Source organism: Nelumbo nucifera, chromosome 8, assembly GCF_055504915.1.
Source record: "Nelumbo nucifera cultivar China Antique chromosome 8, China Antique-T2T, whole genome shotgun sequence".
Taxonomy (NCBI): Eukaryota; Viridiplantae; Streptophyta; class Magnoliopsida; order Proteales; family Nelumbonaceae; genus Nelumbo; species Nelumbo nucifera.
The window spans coordinates 24408446-24434019 of record NC_142656.1 but is presented as its reverse complement, the minus strand read 5'-3'; the positions used below and the strand labels follow the sequence as shown (position 1 = coordinate 24434019).

The following is a 25574-nucleotide window of genomic DNA, read 5'->3' as shown; positions in this document are numbered from 1 at the left end:
GCTGAAATTAAGTGATGAATCAAACAACCTCCACAGGGTCATCCAAAAGTGACTGAGGAACCGTGTGTCACGATCTGAAGTGATGGTCTTGGGTACCCCATGTAAGCGAACAATCTCCCTGAAAAATATTTTGGCTGTTGCGGATGCATGTGCTGTTTTCTTGCATGGGAGGAAGTGAGCCATTTTTGAGAACCTATCAACCACCACGAAGACGGAGTCCATGTTCCTCTAGGTCTTTGGCAAGCCTAGCACAAAATCCATGGACAAGTCTTCCCATATAGCAGTAGGAACGGGTAGGGGCATGTAGAGACCTGTGTTCTGGGTTTGTCCCTTAGCTGTCTGACAAACATAGCACCTGCTTACGATGGTAGACACGTCCCTTCTTAATTTTGGCCAGTAATATCACCCCCTAACTGCTTCTACTGTTTTGTCCCTTCCCAAGTGGCCTGCTAATCCACCTCCATGCAAATCCCTGATGATCTTTTCGCGGAGGGAGGTGCAAGGGATACACAGTTGTTCCCCTTTCATAAGGAACCCATCATAAATAAAGAAGTCTTTTGCTGGCTACTTATTCACACATTTCTCTCATATCTGTTGGAAGTCTTCATCTTGGGCATATAAGTCTTTTAGGCACTCAAAACCCACAATCTCAACACTGAGGGTCTTGATGAGAGCTATGCGCCTACTAACTGCATCGGCCATCTTATTTTGCTGTCCTGTCTTATACACAATTTTATATGGGAACTTGTCTAGGAAAGCAGACCATCTGACATGTAAATCACTTTTAATTGCTTTTGTCCACAAAGATATTTTAGGGCTTGATGGTCAGTGTAGAGAACAAATTCTTTTGCAATTAAATAGTGTTCCCATGTTTTCAGGGCTCTAACCACCGCATAAAACTCCTTGTCATAAGTAGACCACTTTCTCCTGGCTTCACATAATTTTTCACTGAAGAAAGCAATGGGTCTTTTCTTTTGGGACAATACAACCCCTATGCCAACTCCACTGGCGTCACATTCAACTTCAAATAATTTATTAAAATCTAGCAAAGCAAGAACAGGAGCAGTACATAATTTTTCTTTTATGAGAGAAAAACTTTGCTCTTGTTCTTCTTCCCAATGAAATTTCCCCTTTTTCAAGCATTCAGTAATGGGAGCCATGATACTACTAAAATTCTTAATAAAGCGCCTATAGAAGGTTGCCAACCCATGAAATTGCTGGTCATCTGTGACAGTGGATGGGGTCGGCCACTCCCTGATGGCTTTCACTTTCTCCTCATCTACTTTCACACCATCCTTGCTTATAATAAATCCCAGGAATAATAAATTATCATTCATAAAGATGCATTTCTTCAAATTAGCATATAATTTATTTTCCCTCAATGTTTTCAGGACCTCCCTAATATGTCCCACATGCTCAGTGAATGATTTGCTGTATATCAAAATATCATCAAAATAGACTACCACAGATTTACCAATGAAGGGGTGCAATACCTGGTTCATCAGCCTCATGAAAGTGCTGGGTGCGTTGGTTAGTCCAAAGGGCATGACCAACCACTCGAACAAGCCATCTCTAGTCTTGAAGGCTGTCTTCCATTCATCTCCGGGACGGATCCTGATTTGATGGTATCCACTCCTGAGATCTATTTTTGAGAAAACTACAGCTCCGCTTAGTTGGTCCAGCATGTCGTCCAAGCTAGGAATGGGAAATTTGTACCCAATGGTGATTTTGTTAATGGCCCTGCTATCGACATACATTCTCCAACTGCCATCCTTCTTAGGTGTTAATAAGGCAGGTACTGCACAAGGATTCATGCTGATTTGAATGTGTCCCTTTTTCAATAATTCTTCTACATTTTCTCCTAAAATTTCATTCTCCTTAGGACTCATCCTGTAATGTGGGAGGTTAGGTAGACTAGCACCTGGAACAAAATCAATATGGTGCTGTATATCTCTCATGGGAGGGAGTTCATTTGGTAACTCATCTGGAACTACATCATTAAATTCATCCAGTAGTCCCTGTATTTCAATTGGAATTGTATTTTCATCATTAACATCTTCTCCTTTTACGACTAACAAATGTATCTCATGAGTATCCTTACATTCTTTAACAAATTCAGCATGATGATGGGTGATGGTAAGGAAATTTTTCTCATGTGTCTTTGGAGTATTTGTAATACTTTTTTCTGATATGGGTAGCAAAGTATAACGTGTACTTTCTTTTTCAAGTTGGTAGGTATTCTTCCTACCCATGTACCTTGCATCTGTATCAAATTGCCAAGGCCTCCCTAACAAAATATGGCAAGCATCCATATCTACAATATCACAATATGCTTCATCATGGTACTTACCAATTGAAAAAGGTACCTTGTAGCGTTCTTCCACTCGTACGCCGCCTCCTTCCTTGATCCACCCAATTGTGTATGGGTTGGGATGTTTCTCAGGAATCAGCTGTAATTGTTGGATGACATCCCTGCAAATAATATTTTCCTGACTACCACTATCAATAATTAAATTAAATAATATTCCCTTGACAGTACATCTGGTACGAAATAATCTGTGCCTTTGAGAAGTATCCTTATTTTTCTGGGACAACATCAATTTTCTTACCACACAAGTATACTCCTCATGTTCATATGGACCCTCTTCATCCTCCCCATCAGGTCCACAATATACTTCCTCCTCAATATCTTCTTCGTCCTCCCTTTATACCATATTAACTGCCTTCCTCCTAGGGCAGTCACTAGATCTATGTCCAACCTCATTACATTTAAAACATTTAATAGGAGCAGGTCTTGCATAAGGGTTACTGGGTTTAGGAGGGTGGGAAGGATTACCTCGAGTATGTCCTCCTGTAGTAGCCTTACCGGCGTTACTTGTACTTGCCGGGTGAGAAGGTTGTACTGCCGGAACTGATTTGTTCCTGTCGATAGGTGCCGGTCTGTTGTCGCTCCCGCTGTACCGGTGATAATTATCACTGTGTGCCTTGTCCTGGAACATTAATTCTGCTTTCAAGGCTAGGTTCCTTGCTTCCTGCACACTAAGAACCATTTGCACACCAATTTTATCTCTGATAGACGGTCTTAAACCGCTTAGATAACGGGTTGCCTGCTGGTTATCACTTTCAGATAATTGATTTCTTTCAGCTAATCTCAAAAATTCAGATGTATATTCATTAACACTACGAGAACCCTACGCACACCTCTGATAAGATTCAAACATATATTGTTCATAATCAGGAGGTAAAAATCTACCTCTGATTAATTGTTTCATGCGCCTCCAGGTTCGAACACGACCCCTTCCTTCTCTCATCCGGGTCTCTCTCATCCGTTCCCACCAAACAGATGCGCCTCCCTTTAATCGGAAAGCTACTAATTTACCCTTCGTTCCTCTGGTATTTCCATGTAATCAAAGAACCTATCGACTTCTTTGATCCAATTCAGAAGTCCCTCTATACTCAGATCTCCACTAAAAGTAGGAATATCTACCTTGAGTTTAAATTCATCATTATTCCTACGGGGGTTGAAATTACCTTGATTGTGCCAATTTCTACCGTTTCTGTCGTTGCTGGGAAGAACTGGAGCACCACCAAATTCGAAATCGTCATCACTGTCGTCTTCAAGAACTGGGCGTCGGGACGCAGTAGCGACGGGTGGTCTGTCGTGGTCGTCTCCTGCGACCTAGTGTGGATTTTCCCGGATTCGTGGGACAACCTCCCGTAACAAGGTTTACAGTTGTTCAGTCACCTCTGCCAACTGTCGTTCGATGTTACGTGTGGCTGTACGCTGCTCTTCGATTGCTCTCCAAACAGTTGGGAACCCCTGATCTTTGTCACGGGGTGGGTTGCAACTGCTACCGTCTGGGTTGGACATGACTGGGCGAATTCCCTGCTCTGATACCACCTGACGCAGCGTGAAAGCAATGAGAACCGGAGCTGGCTATGCAAGCACCGGGCGTTCGCTAGCACCTAGCGAAAACACCGATTTCTCTAGGAGAGAGAAAAGGTGGCGAAAATAGGAGGAAGATAACTTGAAGAAATTCTGCAAATCTGAAGTATGAAATTGATTCATAATTCTGGGAAATAGCAGTATTTATAATACATTGAGAAATTATAAAAGAACTAGGAAAAGAAATTAGATTTGATCTAAACATCTCAAACTTGTAGATAGGATCGAACTCTTCTTGACTTGATCTCCCTCGTCCGATCTCCCTTGATCTTATCCATGCATGAATCTTGGATTATCTAGAATTCTCGAATTCTTGATGAATCTTGGATTCTTTGAATTCTTGATGAGTCTTGAATTCTTGAATTCTTGATGGGTCTTGAATTTTGATAATTCTTGAATTCTTGAATTATCTTGGGATAATCTTGAATTCTTTGAATTATCTTGGACTCTTGACCTTATCCTAGGAGCTGCCGCCCCTAGGGGTGAGATGGGCCTTGGGATGGGCCTCCATCAAGTTGGGATATTAGAGAATCACTTTCCCAATTAGGCACAAGCAAACTTGACCTTCTTGTCCAGCATAGAAAGAAATTCTGAGGAACTTTTCGAAATTTAACAACTGCCCCACCTGTTGTTCCACAATGTTAGGATTTGATCAATCAGAAGAAATTGCTATTTGGTAAGCATTTTTACAACCCAAACTCTCAATTTGAGCTTTGAGTCCGCGTTTGGAAACGATGCAAATAAGTGTGAAAGTAAATATGTAGAGTATAAAACCGTCTATATAAATTTCAAAGTTGGGTTAGTTTTGCATTGACAAATTTACCTTTTTACCAAGTAAAATTTTAGCTATAATAGATGTAAATAAAGATTCTAATAAAGCATATATCTTTTTTATCAAAAGCCCACTTGAATGTAAATTTACTTTTTTTATTGATGTACTTTTACATCTTATAATCAATGTAAATATGCATTAAAAAATGTGTCTTGTCATTTATCAATACATAAATGTAATGTTGTCAAACACAGGCTAAAATGAATCAAAGTGCAAAATTACGCTGAACCCGAATTTACACTTCATTTGCATCGTTTCCAAACACAGCCTAAAGGGGACCCAATAACCTAAACTCTCGCGTATCCTTATATAAAAACACCCAACTCTATTCTCATTTATATTCCCTACTAAATCTTGAAAGTCATTGAGATTCTTAGAGCCACAGACCTACTAAATCTTGACCCTATTAAATTAATAACAAGGAAAATGTAGGCCTTTGGCGATGGTTGATGTGGGGCATTATTATTGGTTAAACGACCCCTAATACAACCATCGAGTGCAACATATTCAGACTCCTTTATAATATAGGATTAATTCGGCTTTGTCGGTTTGATTAGGACCATTAGTAGCTTTAATTAAGGAAATCTTTGTTAATTTATTATATATAACAACATACATAATCTGGTCCTTTTCCTCTCTATCTAAGCATCCTTTCCCACTCTCATCCATCCATCCATCCCATTTGGATGACCAGATCATATAGGCTTAAAAGGTCGTAGCTTTAAAATTTTTAATGTTGTAAAATCTTGTAAAAAATATTAGAAAGGAGAAATATTGGAATTTGCCGATTTGAAGAAAACTGAACCACTATAGACTAATAGAAGATTGCTATCTCTTTTGGTCAATCTTCTTTGGCTACAACCCTTTTGGTGGCACCAAAGCTAATTCAATAGATAGACTAGTACTATTTTGCTTAAGAAGATCCTTAAAGTGAGAAAGCAAGCAAAGAATGAGATATGATGTTGGGCCCCACACTTTGGGCCTTGGGGAAGAACAGAGAACTCTCTACTACGTTGGTAATTGAATGATATGATGTTGGGCCCCTAAGGTGGCTTGGCCAACAAGATCATAAACACAAAGAAAGCAAAGAATGAGATATAACACATAAGCAAAAGGAGGGCTAGAGTGCATGTGGGTGACAATAGACCGGTTTTAGATTAGACCCCTTCCAGTCCAAAATCAATTTGGACGGATTGAACAGACCAACAAGACATATTGGATTGAACCAATTCGGTCCAAAATATTTATTAAATTAAATTGGACCTGACCCGTTCGTAACAAATTTATATTGGATTAGGTTGGATTAAACCAATATCCAGTCCATTGATATAAGATAAGAATATATGTGTCAATGGACTGGATTTGAGTTGAAACCAATCTAAATTAAAATGAATTTGAACAGATTGGATGGTCCAGACATTAAATTGGACCAGTCTAAATTGATTCAAAACATTCATTGGATTGAATTAGACCTGATCCATTTATAATGGACAAACATTGGACTGAATTTGATTGGACCAAATTCAATCCAATTGATACTCCTACTTGTCGTGGTGTCCAACTCTTTATAGAGAAGAGGGGAGAGAATTGTTCTCGGCATGGAGTTCTAGTCCCATTAGAAGACAACTTCCCTTTTCGATTTGAGGAGTCCACGTAGGGTATCCTTATCAAGTTCCTGACTCACAAGGGATTCCGGGTCGAGGTTAGTCCGATCGATTTGGTGACTTGTTGACATGGACTTCAGCTCAAGTTGGCTGATCTAACACGAGTCATTCGTGATTTTTCCAAAATGTCCCTCCATTCAAGGCCATGTGGCAAGCTTGGATTGAACCGCATTATTGGGTTTCATTAGACACAATTGTTTTAAGCAAGTTCAGTATACCAAAATGACCAAGGAGGTTATCACGATGTTTTAGGAAATTGAACATTTAAGGCCAAGAATTTTAAGTAGTTACGTTGAAAGAGAGTAGGATTGGAGGGGCAAAATAACATAGAAACAATGCTTCACTAAGTATAATTTCAGATATCATTGTAGTAGGTAGAAGGAAACTAAACAACTAATGAGCAATATGAGCATACACTATATCAAGTATTACAGATACCCATATAAAACTAGGGGTGCAGATTGTTGGTAGAGTGGCCATAGGCCCTCGTTTGATCCTCAACATGTTGGAATATCCAATGGCCATGTGACAAGCCACATGCTGATGGAAGATGATTATTTTATGGTTATCTTCATGCGACACTCTCACACACAATCATTCATTTTAAATTATTACCTATTTATTTATTTTCTATAAAAATAAATTTATTTGAAAATGTTTTTATGCATGGAGATACTAATATTATTCGATTATTCTAGTTCCAAATTCCAACTTTTATTGGGTCAATGGATATATATTTGACCCAGTCTAGACTGGATGACCATGTGACTAGATCCTTGGTCAGTATGAGACACTTGTCTCAATCCGGAAGGGTTTGACCCAGTCAACCAAACGGTTATACTTCAATGTTCCTATTAGCATTTATTGCACACAGTAGGACGTTGTTATAAAAGGGCACTTAGCTTGTTCCTAAATCACACGAAAAAGGCAGCTAAGTGAGGAAAGAGCATAGAGCCTCCCAGTTAGCCCAATTCGGATTAAGCAGTTCCAGGTTGCACTTTGCTTCCATGGGCTAGTGTCTCGGATCCAATATTGTGCATTACTCTTTTTTTCCTGCATGCAGGTTTGGTACGCCAAGATCTCAGCCGTCCATCTCTGCATCTACTCGGTCCTTCACAGATGGATTGGACTTTATCTCATTCAAATCCGACTGTGTTGCCATTCCTAGTACTTCGAGAGGCTAAGGCCCTACTGTACAAGCAAGCTAATTAAATGAGCCATCACAACTCCCTATCACAACCGCAAAGACTTCAGTCATGGCTTGGTAGCCACAGCCATTGGTTATTAGGGGTATAAGGTGGGGTGGGGTGGGCTGAATTTAAAATTGGGCCTGAGGCCTGAGCCTGGATTGTGCCCAAGATCAAGTTGACATGCATGCATGCATGTATGTATGTATGTGTGTATATAAATATATATCTATATATTTTCATACTTCTCCGTAAATTTTATTCAGCTAGTTAGTCAGCAGCCGGTCGGTTAGCTTCTCTAACAACAAGAGAAATTTTACTTTCAGCTCTATACTTCCTAGAGGCAAAGCAATTCAGAATGATGTTTAAGATACTCCACGGTTAGATTTCTAATTTCTTCAAGAGGTTGTCCACAACTTAGTATCTCCCTCCATCCATAAGCTGTTCTCTCCCCATTCTGCATCAAGTAACATATATAGCTTCTCTCGCCCACGAACCTCCACCACAGTGATAGAAACCTTCCCCACTAGGGGTATCAATGGACCTCGTTGACGGATTGGATGGACCAATAAGACATATTGAATTGGACCTGTCCAGACTTACTGATCCAAATATTAATTTATTAGATTGGATTCGACCTGGCCCATAGATCTGTAATGTATATTGGATTGGGTTGGATTGAGCCGCTGATCCATTGATAGAAGATAAGAATATAGGTGTTAATGGACCAGATTTGGGTTAGAATTAATCTAAATTAAAACAAATTTGAACATATTGGATGGTTGCTGAAGGCCTTTCAATGAGTCTACCGTCTCCAACACCTTTTTCTGGGCTTTCTGCTGGATTAATCCCTTTCTCATCCTTCTTAGGAGCATTTGCCATGTTTTATATGTATAAAATAACAAAGATAACCTCTGTGAGAGAAAGAGATCTAGAGAGAGAGAGAATGGTTAATTTTGATATTTGCAAGGTTCTGAGTAGTGAATCTGGAAGCGGAAGTGGATAGTACAAATGGGTATGGGCATTTTTAGTGGGAGGGTGGCAATTTTGAATGAGTTGATGTGCAGAAGTTGAGTTGTTCAACACAATAAGGCGTTTATATAGAGAAGTCCTGAAGAGGAAGAAATGGTGAAGTCAAGAACTCAAAGACATCTTTTCATGGAGTGTGAGATAACACATTAAAAGATAACACTTCTTTTTCTTGTGTTCTTTCTTTCTAGACTCGCCAGTCGCCATGTAGGAGGTGGTTATTTCTCTTTTCCTTGACTTGTCAAACTCAGAGGTCAACATATCCTCCAATTTCATGGAAAGATAGGGTTAAACAAATTGGTGAAATTAATAATAAAATATATAAGGCCTGCCATGATTAAGGTAGCAATCGGGTCGGATTCGGATTTAGTTCGGTTCTGCTTGCTTTACTATTAATATACTTCATTACATTACATATTGATGGGTCAAATCAGCATTGGATCGGATTACTGGACAGAAGCAAGTACTATCGTATCCAAAGTCCAATAATATAATAATATAATCAGGTTGGATGTTAGATCGTGTATCACGTTTGGTGGTTTAAAATTAAGGTTGTGTTTGGTTTGAAGGAAAAAAAATAGGGAAAGGAAGAGAAAGTCAGAGAAAACCTTTACAAATATACATATAAGTTTTCATATCTTTCTCTTCCTTTCCCTACTTTTTCCTTCAAACCAAACATAACCTAAAAAGTCACAGGAATAATTGGTGGGTGAATATGGAGGGTATTGTAGATATTTTGTTTGTGGCTGATCTTTGAATCGAAATTATCTTGGAAAAGCTTTGTATCTTGGAGATGTCATCTTTTATCAAACGCGACTGCTTTGTGCTTTATTGGGCTTTAAAAAAGCAACTTTATTGTAGTGGGTTAATAATAGAAAGATGCATTAATTTATTAAACAGGTCTCATAATAAACGGATGCAGCAATTGAACGGCATATTAAAAACTCTATCAGTCCGAGTTTGTCTTACATTAAGGGTTCGTTTGGTTTGCTGGAATAGGGGTTTGGAATCAGAATTGAAATAGGCTATTTCGATTCCAACTATTTGGTTGGGCGGAATCAGAATCTCATTCCCATTTTTGTTGGAATGACATTCTCCCATTTGAAAGAATGACTATTCCCTGCCCCTTTTTTGGGAATGAAATCTCATTCCTGCTGATTTTAATTCCCATTCCCATTTCTGTCTGAACCAAACAAACTATGGGAATGGACCATTTCGATTCTGATTCCGACTAAAAACCAAACAGACCCTAAACTCTAATGAATAATGACATAGATCCTGATTTGTCTCGTACTAATGCTAGGACAAACAATGGATAAATGGTATTAAATAGAAAGGCAAAACATGATTCATGTTGCCGGCCCCATTTACTTGGGACACTTTTGGCAGATGATTTTTTGGAAAGACATGATAATCAAAGCCCCTACATCTCTGGGTGAATTAAATAAATAAATAAATTAATTAATTAATAAATAAAACAGCTGATTGATTACCACTTTTATGATATTGGTTTATTTATTATTACAAGATTTTCTGGTATCAAGGTCCAACCTTTTATATATTAATATTAATATTAGGTAGCCCCAAAATATATATGGCCTGAATGGTCTAGAATTGACTTGAAATCTGCTATGAACACAGATGTAGGGCTAAGTATTAAATACAGCAAATTAATAAAGGGCAAATTTTTTAAACTGCCCTTAAGGTTTAGGAAATTGACTAAATATATCTCTACTGTTTTTGACAATTTGCCCTTAGTATAGATAGACATCAAATCATTTATCTATCCATCCATCTATACTATTATAAAAAGTAGGAATATCTCCCCATGGCTTTTGGATTATTTTCTTGACTATTTGAATTTGGTCTCTTTTTATTGTAATCACAGAAATAATTGTAATAAATGATTATTACTTTTATCAATGATGAAAATGTAACAAAAAATAAATAAAGCTAACTTTTGAAAACAATACTTATTTCCATCTAAATGGCGGGTCAAAGGTCCAAATGTGTGGATAAAATGGGTCAACCAATGATATCAAAATTAAATAATAAAAATAAAAAATACAAAAAAAATCATAAAAAAATGATATATCTCAAATATTATACATTTATCATAAACAAGAATTATTTTTATAGTTGATTATGAAATGGGGTAGAAATTTTAGAACCACCCATAAATTTAAAACTCAAAACATAGATAAAAATAAAGGACAAACATAGAAAATAAAAGAATTATAAAAAAATTATGCACATCTCTATGTCCCTACTACCTGGTAAGTGGGTTTCACGTAAACCATGCAGTGCCCCACATGAAGTTCCTACGGCATCTACTGGTATGAGCAGTCTTAAGTAAGAAAATGAAGTTCAGGGGCTCTGGATCAACACTAAGGCTGTGTTTGATATGAAGGAAAAAAGTATGGAAAGGATTTTTAATTTCCTTCAAACCAAACATAGCCTAAATGCACTACTCTCAATTTCTGATTTTCATATGACGAGAAATGACCAATAGATAACAACCCTTATCAATGAAGTAATGATCCTCTTGTTCCCAACAAATTAGACCATACCATTAACGACTTTCATCCATTTCTATCATTTACAAGTTACAAGCAATGTAAAAAAAAAAGAAAAAACTTTATCAAATGTTTCAAAGTGTTCATGCTAATCCGAAGCCCCAATTGATTGTAGGGAAATATTATACTAGTTGTTGCTTTACCCGTAGCCCAAGTTCTTTTTCAGTTTTTCTACCCTCCATTAATTGTGGTGGTTGTTCAGACTTCTCAAGCAATGTTTTCGGTTCAGTGAGTTCGGCTTCGGTCAGGGCAAGATGGTGAACAAAAGGGATGACAAGAATCCAACACCGAGCTGTAGTTTCACCAAGATGTCTCTAGTGTTTGGCATACTTCTTGGAAGCAAATAGTACTCTTGAACAGTTCCATCAGCAAACGCAAGCGTTAGAAACTTCAAACAAGTTAAGACTGCATCTGCATGAACTATATATGTCTCTCTGGGACGAATTCTCAACTCTTCTACATTCTTTATCAACTTCTTGGCCTTCTTTCTTTCTTCGTCACATGGACAGTTGGATCGCTAGATCAGCCAGTGAAACTGGTATTTGGTCCAGAAACAACATTTGCAATAGAAAGAAACAGGTATTTGGTTCAGAATCAGCATTTGAAAATTGAAATAGTCTAGGCTTTCGGTTCAGAGGTTTGAAGAAGATGAACAGTATTTTCAGATTCAAAGGGTAAATTTGAAATTACAGGAAAAATTATCATAACTATAAACAGCCCTAAACGTTTTATTAAGGCGGTTTTTGGGATCGATGCTGTTTCCTGAGAGACGTTTTCTCAGAAAATGGTGCTGCACAAGCATATTATTTTTTCAAAAAAAAAAAACATTTTCTTAGATTTTCTTAATTTCCAATGTGTTATCTGAAAAAAAACATTTTTCGGAAAAATAGCTTACCAAATAGTAGGCGTTTCTCAAAAAATGAATTTCTGATATAACGCTGATGTGACACCGTTTTCTAAAAAACGGCATCCAACCCAAACAATACCTACTAAGAGAGCTTCATGTTGGCCACCTTAAAAAAATACATGTAATTAATTTTTGAAACCGTATATATTTAATTCTTAAGCAAATTGATGAAATTAATAATAAAATATAAAACACCATGATTAGGGCAGAAATTGGGTGGGTCCGATTTAGATGTAGTCCAGCCCCGCTTTACTATCAATAAAAGATAAAAAATATTATATATAACATTGTTATATATATATGTATCATTACATTACAATGACTACATGTAATCGGACTTTGATTTTTATTATATTGAATGGGTCAAATCAGCATTGGTTTCAATTACAAAACAGATACAAGTTTTAACATCCAAGTCTAATATGATCAAGGGAAAATTCCCGATTAGTACCTTGTATATTGGGTTTATTTTCACTTTGGTTCCCAAACTATAAAATGCGATAATTCAATATGCGAACTTTTAAAACATGATAACAAAAAATAAAGCAAAAAGAAATCAAGATAACAAAAATAGAAATAAAAGTAAAACAGACAATCAGAGAACAAATATTTTGTATTTTCTATATTTTTACTTTTTTATATCTAATATATACTAATCAGTAATATCCTTTTTCCAACATTATATTAATTTATCTTTAATAATTTTCTATAATTTATAATGAAAAATACACAATTTTTTAATAGTTTTTCAAAATCTATCATTTAATACATTTTAAATAAACTTTAAAAAAGTCACTGCGTTTAATAGAAATGCTGAAAAGTTATGGTGAATTTTAGACAAATTTCCAAAATAGAATAAAGAAAAATAAAAGAAGCATTTAATTATCTCTTATCCCAAGACTCATTGGAGAATGTATAGATTATTTTTCTCTTGATCGATGTTTAAAAAATGATGTGGATTAAAAGAGAGAGAGAGAGAATTAGGAAGGGGGGGTTTGGAGCTAGGAGAGTAAAGCTGTATTTATAATAAAAAACCACCAAATTCCAAAGGGATTTTTTTTTTTTTTGAAGTGCAAATCTAAAGGGAATGGGAAAAAAAGTGAGTAGCTGATATATTCAACTGCATTTTAAAATATAGTTTATACACACAGTGGCCCAATGATACGAGTATATTTTATGTAACAGAGCTAATATATGTGAACATTTCACCAAAAAAAGGTTATATATATGTAAACTAATATGTATAACACTCTTTCTCAACAATATGGCTCTCCCCTATTCAAGAAACTTGTGTCTCCAATTCTCGGAAATTTCTTCTGCTCTGTTTCAGATCTTCATCTTCTTCATGTTGCTAATCCCCTTTTCAAATCCAATTTCCTTTAACTTTTCCAGCTTCGATGATAAAGCACGAGATTCAATAAACTTGGAACGCGATGCAAAGATCTCAGCCAGCCAAGACATCCAACTCAACGAAATCGAATGGAGTAGTGGCCGAGCTACATACAGAGACCCGGTGCGTCTCTGGAACAAGGAAACAGGAACGCTCACAGACTTCACCACTCAATTCTCTTTTTACATTGATTCATTAAATGACGAAAGATATGCTGATGGAATGGCCTTCTTCCTCGCTCCCAATGGTTCCGCCTTGCCTTCTAAATGCTGCAATATGGGTATTTTTAAACAATACAGCGAACTCGACCCTTTAGAAAATCAAGTTGTTGCCGTGGAGTTTGATACTTATGGAAATGAATGGGACCCAGTACCCTCAGAAGACAATTGGAGCTTTATACCCTATCATGTAGGTATTGACATCAACTCAGCTAGATCAGTAGCAACTGCTAACTGGACTAGTACTAGCTTCGAGGATGGGAAAATGACTATAGCTAATATTAGCTATAACTCTAGTACAAAAAACTTGAGTGTTTCCTGGACCTACGCTGACAATCCAACTTCTAGCCTCTCTTTTAAAGTTGATCTGAAGAATTACCTACCGGAATGGGTTATGGTTGGGTTCTCTGGTTCCACAGGTCGAACAGGTGAGCTTCATGTGGTTCGCTCCTGGTATTTTTATTCGAGTTTACAAGTAGAGTCGTCTGATTCGAGTGGGGGAACGAATTGGAAGACAAAAATGGTGGTTGGAGTGGTTGTTGGGGCAAGTATGAGTGGCTTGGGTGTGATTTCTTTCATCCTGTGGATCAAGAGGAAAAGGCAAAGAGAAGAAGAAGAAGAAGAGGAGGAAGATATGGTCTTTGGCAATTCCATTAATGAAGAATTTGAAAGGGGAATCGGACCAAAAAGGTTCTTGTATGGTGAGTTGGTTCGTGCAACAAATAACTTTGCAGAGGGCCGAAAGCTTGGAGAGGGAGGGTTCGGAGGGGTTTATAAAGGTTTTCTGAGTGATCTAAATATGGAAATTGCAGTCAAGAGGATCTCTCAAAGGTCTAAACAAGGGATAAAGGAATACATGTCCGAGGTGAAGATCATTAGTCAAGTACGGCACAAAAACTTAGTCCAACTTGTGGGTTGGTGCCACCAACGAAAGGAGCTGCTCCTCGTATACGAGTTCATGCCCAACGGGAGTCTTGATTCCCATCTGTTTGGACAGAAGGAACCATTGGGATGGGAGGTAAGATACAAGATAGCTCTTGGACTGGCCTCTGCGTTGTTTTATTTGCATGAAGAGTGGGAACAATGCATCGTACATAGAGATATTAAATCCAGTAATGTGATGTTAGATGCAAACTTCAATGCAAAACTTGGAGATTTTGGGTTAGCTAGACTTGTAGACCATGGCCAACGAGCACAAACAACTGTGTTAGCTGGCACCATGGGTTACATGGCTCCCGAATGTGTTGCAACTGGGAAATCTAGCAAGGAGTCAGATGTGTACAGCTTTGGAATTGTTGCTTTGGAAATTGCTTGTGGAAGGCGGCCTATTGAACCATGGCTAGAAACAAATAAGGTAAGGTTGATAGAATGGGTATGGGAGCTCTACGGAAGAGAAATGCTTGTTGAAGGAATAGATCCTAGACTTACAAATATGGGTTTTGATGAAAAGCAATTGAAGTGTTTGATGGTTGTTGGGCTATGGTGTGCTCATCCAGATTCCAACCTCCGACCCTCCATAAAGCAAGTGATGCTGGTTCTTAGTTTTGAAGCTCCACTACCCACTCTCCCACCTAAGATGCCTGTGCCTACCAATTATGCGGCTACACTGGATATGCATAATGTCTCGAATCCACCATCTGCTAATAATTATTCTTTTGCTGATATTTCCACTACATCAATCTTGTATCCACGCTAAGTTGGAACCCTATGTTGTATGTTTTCAATCGGTTTATTTCTTTTCTTTTCCTTGGGTGCATGTATGTGGTTTTGGAATAAAACAATGTAAGTTGTCTTTTTTTTTTTTTTTCTATTGTTTTCCTCCCCGAGTGTATATGCTCTTTATCTGAAAAAATAAATGGCTTGTATTTTGTGCTTACTTACCTGACAATTGACATATTCAAATGTTGTTTTAAACATCATCTGGTATAATGACAATAAGAATATGAGAAAACCCAGTGAGTTAGACGTTTATTTGGCTGTTGTATTTATAATGCATGGCTCTTGTAAGTGTTATAATAGAATACTAGAATACAATAGATAAGTGTTATCAACATAGATGCAAAGAGACAAGGATGAAACATATCGACTGCCTTAGTGAAGCAAACAACACTGACATTATCACACCAAATCAAAGGCAGTGTAAGCAATTGAACATCCAACTCATTAAGCAAGGAACAAAGCCACAATATCATTGTTGGTTGCTCGGTCTAACAAGTCGATAACTTGGTGTTCATATACTACAAATTTGGGAAATAGCAGCAGTTGAGAAAGTGGCTATAGGGCGAATGTCACTATAAGGCTGCATTTGGAATCAGTGTAAAATATTATCGGTGTAAAAATACATCGATGGTGTTCTACATCGAACCATGAAAGTGACCGTTGTTTTTTGAAAATAGCGATGGATGGAAGAGTGTAAAGTTTTACATCAATAAAATCGATGTAGTTTTTATATCAATTATCGATGTAAAACTTTAGACCTAATCAAGTTTTACATTGATTATCGACGTAAAACTCCACTCCATCCAAATCTATGTAAAATTGAACCGGAGTGGAATTTTAAGATAATATTGTATAGAAATAGTCATTTAAAATTTCTGCTATAGGTATAGCCATTACTACTAATAAATCAAGTGCAAATTAGGGCCTTTTCCTCTCCTCTTTCGTTTTTTCATTGTCTTCCTGCCCCTCTCTCTCTTTCTCTCTCTCACTTTTCTACTGTCCATGACTGATTGAGTTTGCCTTAGCTTTCCATCAAACAACACCAACCCACAACATCAATGTCAGTGGTTAATTTGGTCTCTTCATCGCAACATTGAACCATCATCTTGAAAGCTACATTAGGGGTAGGTTCTACCTCAATTTGCAAAGTGTGTTAAATCAACCTTGTACAAGGTGACATTATTCAAATCCTTGTTGAATCGTAATTTACAAGTTTCTGTTTCTTAGCTAAACTAGCTGTGACCCGTGCGATCCATGTGCCATTTTTTTAAAATGTATTTGTAAGGAAAAAATGAAATAATATTGATTCCCCAAAGTTTTTATATATTTCTAGTTCTTTAAATATAAAATAGTAGAAAAATAAATTTCTTTTCCTTATTTAGTTATTGAGCTTCAAACTTATTTGGTTTTATATAGCCAAAAATGTGCTTAACATAAGATCAATAACTAATTTAAAACAACAATTTCAAAAATTGAACTAACAAAGATGACCAAAGGCTCATGGACTAGACCTTCACTTTATGCTCCATACTTGTTTTTCTGCTTATTTGGGTTTAATCTTCTTTTTTTTTTTTTTTTTTTTTTTTTCCTTTTTGGCTTCAGGGATTAATCTGTAATATAAACTCTTTGTAGGATTATATTCAATATTGCAATATCTAAGTTAAATCACAGGAGGAAGAAGCACTTTATTAAATAATTGAAATATTTAACTAAATATAAAGAAAATCCTTTAGAAAGGCCATTCTATTCGATTTTGTCAAAAGACCTTTTTGTGTTCTATTTTCTTCAAATATGCTAATTAAGTCTTTTAATTGGACCTCTTCCAAATTTTAACAAATTCTCAACCCAAGCCTACCCAAGTTTATTTGTAGGACACCATCACCTGCAACTATAACTCTAATTCCAATGGTCACACTAAGGGATGACGCCAAGTTGGACTTTCTACCTAAATAATAAAACATATCTTTACTTTTCGAGTTGGACTTGACTTCTATAGTTCTATTGGGATGATGCCAGCAGACAAAAACCTTCTTTTATGTCTGTCTGTTAAAATGTAATATCATGCTGCGTAACTAAGTTTTTGAAAATCCTAATTATATCCTTTCTTTGATTTGTTGTCTTATGTGACATCATGAAAATACAATAAATCAAAGAAAACTTTACGAGAAAGACCCAAGCAATCTAATCTTAATTCTAGGACACCATCAACTACAACTATCACTCTAATTCCAACTATCACTCTAAGGGCCCATTTGATTAGTCAGAATCAGAATTGAAATCTCTCTACATTGATATCTTAATGGTCTATTCCTCCATCTGTTTGGCTCCAATGTAGATCAAAACCAGAATGGAAAATCATCTACAATGGGATTCTTATTCTCAGAGGAGGGAGAAGCTGGGAATGATTATTCCCTCAAATGGGGGAATACCATTTTAGTAAGAATGAGATCGGGATTATAGTTCTACCTGTCCAAACAATTAGAATTAGATGGGCATTCTAATTCCAATTCTAGACCCTTATACCCACAAGCCAAACAAACCCTAAGATATGAATGAACCTGCAAATACATATTACAACTGGTTTTTTTGGAGGGAAGAAAAAATGCGCCTATAGCTCTTTCAATGGTAACTTAATGCTTTATCATGCCAATGGTCGTAAAGATGTTGCATTAGCCATTTACAACATGCATCTTAACATGGTGCTTTGCTGTTGAAGCTTCAATAGTCTGAGAATGAAATTAATAATGTACATGATGGTTAAATACTTCAAATAAATATATAGAATCATTGATACTAAGACTATTTTCTACACAAGATATCTTTAGGGTCATTTGATGTTCATATTTTTTACTGATAGATTTAGCATTTAAACCACTAAGTTTGGCTTCCTTGCTGAATCATTTATTTCAATGTTTTTTTTTTTTTTTTTTTTTGTCATAAATCGCCCCAATTTTCAATTCCATTGACTGAATAAACTTTCACTAATTTGAATTTTAAATATTGAATAAATTATGTTTTTTCATATCCACAAAATTCCTTATATAAAGTTAACATTGACTTGTTAACTTTCACCCTTAAAACTGAAAAACAAAAGGACTTTTAACCTACGCACATGGTAAGGACATATAGAAGCTAAGGAAAATTCCAGTGAGTTTCACAAAGCGATATGTCTGTTTTATTTTCTCATCTTTCTAAGTGGGGACATGAATAATAATTGTAAAAGACTTAAACCTCACCTATTATCTATCCGTGTCTGTTAAAATGTAACGTCATGCTGCAGAGCTAAGTTTTTGAAAATCCTAATTACTCTTTCTTTGATTTGCTATGTCTTATGTTACATCATGAAAATAAAGTAAGCAAAAGAAAAATTTATGAGAAAAACGCAAGCAACCTAAGTTCATTTATAGGACATGCACCATCACCTGCAACTATAACTCTAACTCCAATTGTCACACTAAGGGCCCCATTGATTAGTAAGAATCAAAATTGGCATCCCTTGACATTGAAATGCTAATGGTTTTCTCCCCCATCTGTTTGGTTGAGATGTAGATCAGAACTGGAATGAAAATCAACTACAATGGAATTCACATTCCCAAGAGAGAAGAAACCGGGAATGATTATCCACTTAAAGGCCTGAACTCTCAAGTGGGACATTTTAGTATCCTAAAGCTTTTAGAAATATGCTTTTGAGTCCTGCTCCCTTAAAATTTTCTTTTTTTTAGAAATACTTAAATAATGTTTTATTTTTTAATGTTAAAGTATTCAAATTTTCTTTTTTTTTCACTGCTTTTAGCCTTCCATTGAAATGCTTTTTGGGTTTGGTGAAAAAAAGCAGAGATTATTTAAGATGGAAGGAGTAAAACAAAGGACAATAAAATAGTAAAAAGGTTTAAGTTATGCTTTCAAATTCAGCATATATGATTTAAATTAGGTAGATTGAAGGTGAAAATTTGAAAACCAACTTAAACATTGACATTTTTTGTAATTTTACTGTTATTGTAATGTCAGTTTTAGTAGAATTGGATTGAAGTGAATATTTCTAAAAGTTCAAGGTACCTATAAATTTAAAACATGAATATTAAAAGCATCCATATATTCGAATCTGGTTGCTTGTCAATAATGAAGCCCAATTGATTAGATAGGTCGGGTTGAATATTCGAATTTGGCAAACCTCCAATTATTTTGAACTTAGAATTTTCCTTCCATCTTCGCAAAGCTTTCATGGAACCCATCTTGACTAGGTAGCAATGTAGAGAAATGACAGAAGATGTGTAATAGCTGATAAAGATGCATATACAATGACCACAAACGACGAGTAATAACTAAAGCAGATGATACAATCGTTAGTTGGCTGGTTGCTTGTCAATAATGAAGCCCAATTGATTAGATAGGTCGGGTTGAATATCTGTTAAACCTCCAATTATTTTGAACTTAGAATTTTCCTTCCATCTTCGCAAAGCTTTCATGGAACCCATCTTGACTAGGTAGCAATGTAGAGAAATGACAGAAGATGTGTAATAGCTGATAAAGATGCATATACAATGATCACAAACGACGAGTAACAACTAAAGAAAATGATACAATCGTTAGTTGGCTGGTTGCTTGTCAATAATGAAGCCCAATTGAATTAGATAGGTCGGGTTGAATATCTGGCAAACCTCCAATTATTTTGAACTTAGAATTTTCCATGAATTTTTTTTTTTGTTTTTGTTTTTTTCTTTCTTTTAATTCTAACTTTCATTAATTGCTTTTTGTCTTTTCACTTTCTTTTCTTCTTTAAAAATTTTCATCAAATGGATAGAGAGTAGTTGACAGTGTAGGATGGCAGCTGGACGGGTATTAAAGATAGACTGGAGTTGGTCGGTTGCTCATAAGGATAAGTTGAGGTAATAAAATATACAATTCCAAGTTTGTCGGTCTCTCTTCTACTTGTCTTTTTCTCCCCCATCTACTAATTTTCGTCGAAGAGATCAATTTTATTATAATTTGGATCCTTATCTATATATACATTAATTGGTTTGTTCACGTTATCATATTTTTCCTTGCTCCAAATTCTCTTTTTTAATTTTTTTATATTTACATAATTACTAATTAAATCAATAAATAAATCATATATGTTTAATTATTTTTAACAATCATAAAGAAAGAGGGATTTGTTTTTCTAATGTTTAGCTAATTGGCACCACTTTCCCCCACTTCCTCTTAAATCGTCGTAGTTCCTATTTATCTTCTAAATTATCTCTAACTCCTATTTATCTCTAATTTAGTAAACAAATTCTTTCCTAAACTATCTCTAATTCCTATTTATCCTCGCCCCCACTTTTTATCTATATCTATCTAAAGAAAGTTTCAATTAAAAAAATTCAGAACTATTTAAATGTTATAACGAAATTATATAATAACATCATGTTTGGAAACGTAGGCACTTTTGAAACCGATTTTCAAGAAAAAACGCCCATTCTTCCAAGACCCGTTTTACACAAAAAAATGCTTCTGCCACATGGCCAGTGAGCAATACTATGTTGTTTGGTATGTATGTGCTGACAGGTAAGCACCATGTAGGATGTACATCAATCAACCATAGGGGGAAACAGTTCACCAATGCATGAAAAACGTTAAAAGATTTAATAATGTTCATATTATTAATAATTCAATATTTTTACAAAATGCATCATGAAATTATGTAGTAACAATATAAATTATAATTTAATGAATTATTCAATTTAAATGTCATTCAAATAATAAAACTTTAACATTAAAAAATAAAACATTATTTAAATATTTCAATAACTAAAAATCTCAAATATAAAACATTAAAAATAGCTAAGTAATATAACAAAATATTTAATATTACATAATAACATTAAAATAAATAAATTCAAATAATGAAAATTTTTAAATATTATACATTTTATATAAATATTTAAATAACAAAATATTAAACATGACAAAATTTTAAATAGTTAAAATAACAAAATTATGTAAAAAATTTAAAAAATTCTTAAAGTAGAAAAATAATTATAACAGAATTCGCAATGTTCATATTGATAATAATTTAATATTTTACAAAATTAATAATGAATTATGTAATAATAGTACAATTATAAGTTTATTGATTATTAGATTCAATAAATAATTAATATTTTAAATATTAAAATAAAAATATTATTTCAATGACTAAGTAATATTGTAAATAACTAATTTCACTTATATCAATTAATAGTTATAGAAAATAACTATCAACAAAGTTATATTTATTAGTAAAAATTTTATAATAATAGTGTATATTCATTATAAATATGCTTTCAATAATTATTTACAAATGTATTTTTATTTTTGTTATTTAATAGAAGATTATCAATAATTATTGGATATTAAGCATCTATAATTTAACTTTTGAAATTTAATTTTTCATATTTATTGTATTTTTGTTATAAGTTTATTTTTACTAATTATATATTTTTTTATAATTTATAGATTAATACTTATTAGATATTAAACTATTTTTTAAGATTACACTATTTATTGATTGATTTATTATATTTTTGTAATTATTTTGCTTTTATTATATATCTATTATATTTTCATTATAAATTTATTTTCAATGATTGTGTACATTTGATATAAATTTGTAATAATTATTGGAGATTAAACTATTGTTATTTATTTGAGATTAGACTATAAATTTAGTTGAAATTAGGAGTGTTCAATGATTGGTTTAGTTCAGTTGCAAGATGTTTCGCCAACCAAATCGATCTGGTTAAGTCTGTAGTTTGTCACTCGAAACTGATTGACCACTAGAGAAAACCCACCAACTCGGGTTATATCAATATTGGTCTATTTCGGTTTAGTTTGTTTGTTCAAAATATTTAAACTTAAATAGTATGCCTTCACAAACCCACCACCTACGTGTACCCGTGCTACGAGATCGGGTCAAATCACCCTCCATCAGGTTATAACCCTCACTATCGTGGCTTTAAATGCCTTCACATACCCCACTGCAAAATAGTATGCCTCCAGGCACACGTAAGTTTTCATAAATCATATCAGAATTTCCATTCACTAATTGTGGGCCTCCACCTCCTCATTTAGCCCCCACTATGCCTGCTCCCCCCAGTGGACCCAATGTTAAATTTCCCTGTTTCTACTTTACCTTAACCTCATGCCTCCCTTGAACAATCTCCACCCGTGGTTACAATTGAGGCCCATAGTGCACCCATCACCACTACAACTCCATTTCCTCAATTGTTACTGTCATCCCACCCCTTAACTACCAAGTCAAAACCTGAGATCTCCAAATCCATGGTATCATATGCTTTGGGATAGTGACACTTAAAAAGGACTTTAATTATCAAATGCAATAGTCAATTATGGGAAAAAGACGGTTCAGTCCAAAGTCAAAATTTATAGATATAAAATACTGTTGGAGTAGATATCAGAATTAATGTTAATTTATAAGAAATATTAATGCATGAATTATTACCATTTTAAATATTTATAGATCTGCATCAGAAATCTGCATTGAATCTGTCTTTTTCTCGATAAATTAATGAAAAAAGTATGAATACATACGATGCAGAATTCTGAATTCCAGCCACCCCCTACAATTAACCCTCTTCCCCCTTTAAATCACATTCTGCCCATGAATTTGCAATCAATTCACAGTCAGAAGCATTCCGCGTGTACTTCGTGGCTAGTAAACTCTGAACTGGGCTGATCGGTACTTCTCCCTAAATTAATTGCATCTGGAAACATTTTAATGGGCGTGCAGAGTACGTGGTCGGGTCAACGTTGATATTTATATATCAACAGTAAAGGGGTCATTTCTCGGTGACCTCTATCTAAAGCTTCTAAACAAGCAGGCTTCGGATAATGGCTCTCTGCTATCTAAGAAGTTTGCTTCTCCAAGCCCCAAAGCTTCGTTTGGTTTTATTTCAATTTTTCTTCATTTCCTTTTTATTGCTAATCCCTTCTTCAGGTTCATTATACTTCATTTTTTCCGGTTCTGACAATAAGTCCCGAAACATCTTAAAGTTGGATGGCAATGCATCCTTCAACGGAAATGGGGTTACACTGACCGTTGACCAACCGAGTCTCGGAGGTCGAGCTGCATATAAAGATTTAGTGCGCATCTGGGACAAACAGACAACAAACCTGGCAGACTTCACCACCCGTTTCATGATTACCATTGCATCGACTTCAAACTGCACCGGTGATGGGTTCGCTTTCTTCCTCCTCACGCCGAGTAATGATTTGGCCTATCAAAGTGAAGCAGGTAACTGTCTTGGTCTTGTCAGTAACAACCGTTTCGCCGCCGATGGATGGTGCGACAATAGAACAGAAAATCAACTCATTGCAGTGGAGTTCGACACTTATTATAACACAAATTGGGATCCGCCATACAATCATGTAGGTATTGATGTTCACTCTGTGGAGTCTGTGGCAACTGCTAGCTGGAACAGTACTATTAACAACAATGGAAGTACAATCGATGCTCGGATTACCTATAATTCTAGTACACATAATCTGAGTGTGTTCTTGACATATGACAAAAAGCCTGCATCTAGTACCCCTGACCTTTCGCATACAATTGATATGCGTGACATCTTGCCAGAATGGGTGCTTACTGGGTTCTCTGCTGCTACTGGTGGGTGCACGGAACAACATGAGCTTCGTTACTGGGAGTTCAATTCGAGTTTGGAGGTAGAGGTGTCCAATTCCACAGTGGGGAAGGATGGACTCAAGTCAACTACGGGAAGTAATTCCACCTCCACGTTGCGCAACGGGGGGGCAAATTCGACTTTGCTCGTTGGACTGCTTGTTGGTGCGGGGAGCTTGATGGGTTTGTTGGGCATGACATGGTTTATCATTCGTATGAAGACGAAGGGGGATACAGAAGAAATGGAGGATGCACTTTTTGATGATGATTCTATGAATGATGAATTCGAAAAGGGAGCCGGTCCTAAAAGGTTCTTGTTTGGTGAATTGTCTCGGGCAACAAATAACTTCGATGCGGAACGGAAGCTTGGAGAAGGAGGCTTTGGAGGTGTTTATAGAGGTTTTCTGAGTGATGTCAACTTGGAAGTGGCCATCAAGAGGGTCTCCAAACGGTCTCAACAAGGGATAAAGGAGTATATGTCTGAGGTGAAGATCATTAGTCGATTACGGCACAAAAATTTGGTCCAACTTGTGGGTTGGTGTCACCAGCGAAATGAGTTCCTCCTTGTGTACGAGTTCATGACCAATGGGAGTCTCGATTCCCATCTCTTCGGACAGAAGGAATCATTGACATGGCAGCTAAGGTACAATATCGCTCTTGGCTTGGCCTCTGCATTGCTCTATTTGCATGAAGAGTGGGAACAATGTGTCATGCATAGAGATATTAAATCAAGCAATGTGATGTTAGACTCCAGTTTTAATGCGAAACTTGGAGATTTCGGGTTGGCTAGACTCGTAGACCATGGCCAACAAGCACAAACAACTGTGTTAGCTGGCACCATGGGTTACATGGCTCCCGAATGTGTTGCAACTGGGAAATCCAGCAAGGAGTCAGATGTCTATAGCTTTGGAATTGTTGCTTTGGAAATTGCTTGTGGAAGGCGGCCTGTTGAACCATGGCTAGAAACAAATAAGGTAAGGTTGATAGAATGGGTATGGGAGCTCTACGGAAGAGAAATGCTTGTTGAAGGAATAGATCCTAGACTTACAAATATGGGTTTTGATGAAAAGCAATTGGAGTGTTTGATGGTTGTTGGGCTATGGTGTGCTCATCCAGATTCCAACCTTCGACCCTCCATAAAGCAGGCGATGCAGGTTCTTAGTTTCCAAGCTCCATTACCCAATCTCCCACCTAAGATGCCGGTACCCATTTATTGTGTCCCTCAATTTAGTGTGCGTGATTCTTCAAATTCATCATCCGATGCTGTGTTTTCTAATAATTCTTCTACTGCATCTCTCTTGTACCCACGCTAAGCTGAAATCTTAATTTTTGTTGTATTGTCATTAATTTTCTGTAATTTTCTTTCTATGCTTTCCTTTGTCTATATAAGTGTATGTGGCTCTTTTATTATATGTTAATGAAAATAAATTATGTTTTTTTTTTTTTA

General features: G+C 35.8%; 2 pseudogenes across 2 annotated transcripts; both read left to right on the top strand.

Annotated features, from left to right (window-relative positions):
• Nucleotides 1-13251: 13251 nt before the first annotated feature.
• Nucleotides 13252-15626, top strand: LOC104609181 (L-type lectin-domain containing receptor kinase IX.1 pseudogene; annotated as a pseudogene). Its single transcript, XR_016079634.1, has one exon. The product of XR_016079634.1 is annotated as an L-type lectin-domain containing receptor kinase IX.1 pseudogene (transcript).
• Nucleotides 15627-23090: 7464 nt separating this feature from the next.
• Nucleotides 23091-25574, top strand: LOC104609180 (L-type lectin-domain containing receptor kinase IX.1 pseudogene; annotated as a pseudogene). The gene has a single exon (XR_016079165.1). The product of XR_016079165.1 is annotated as an L-type lectin-domain containing receptor kinase IX.1 pseudogene (transcript).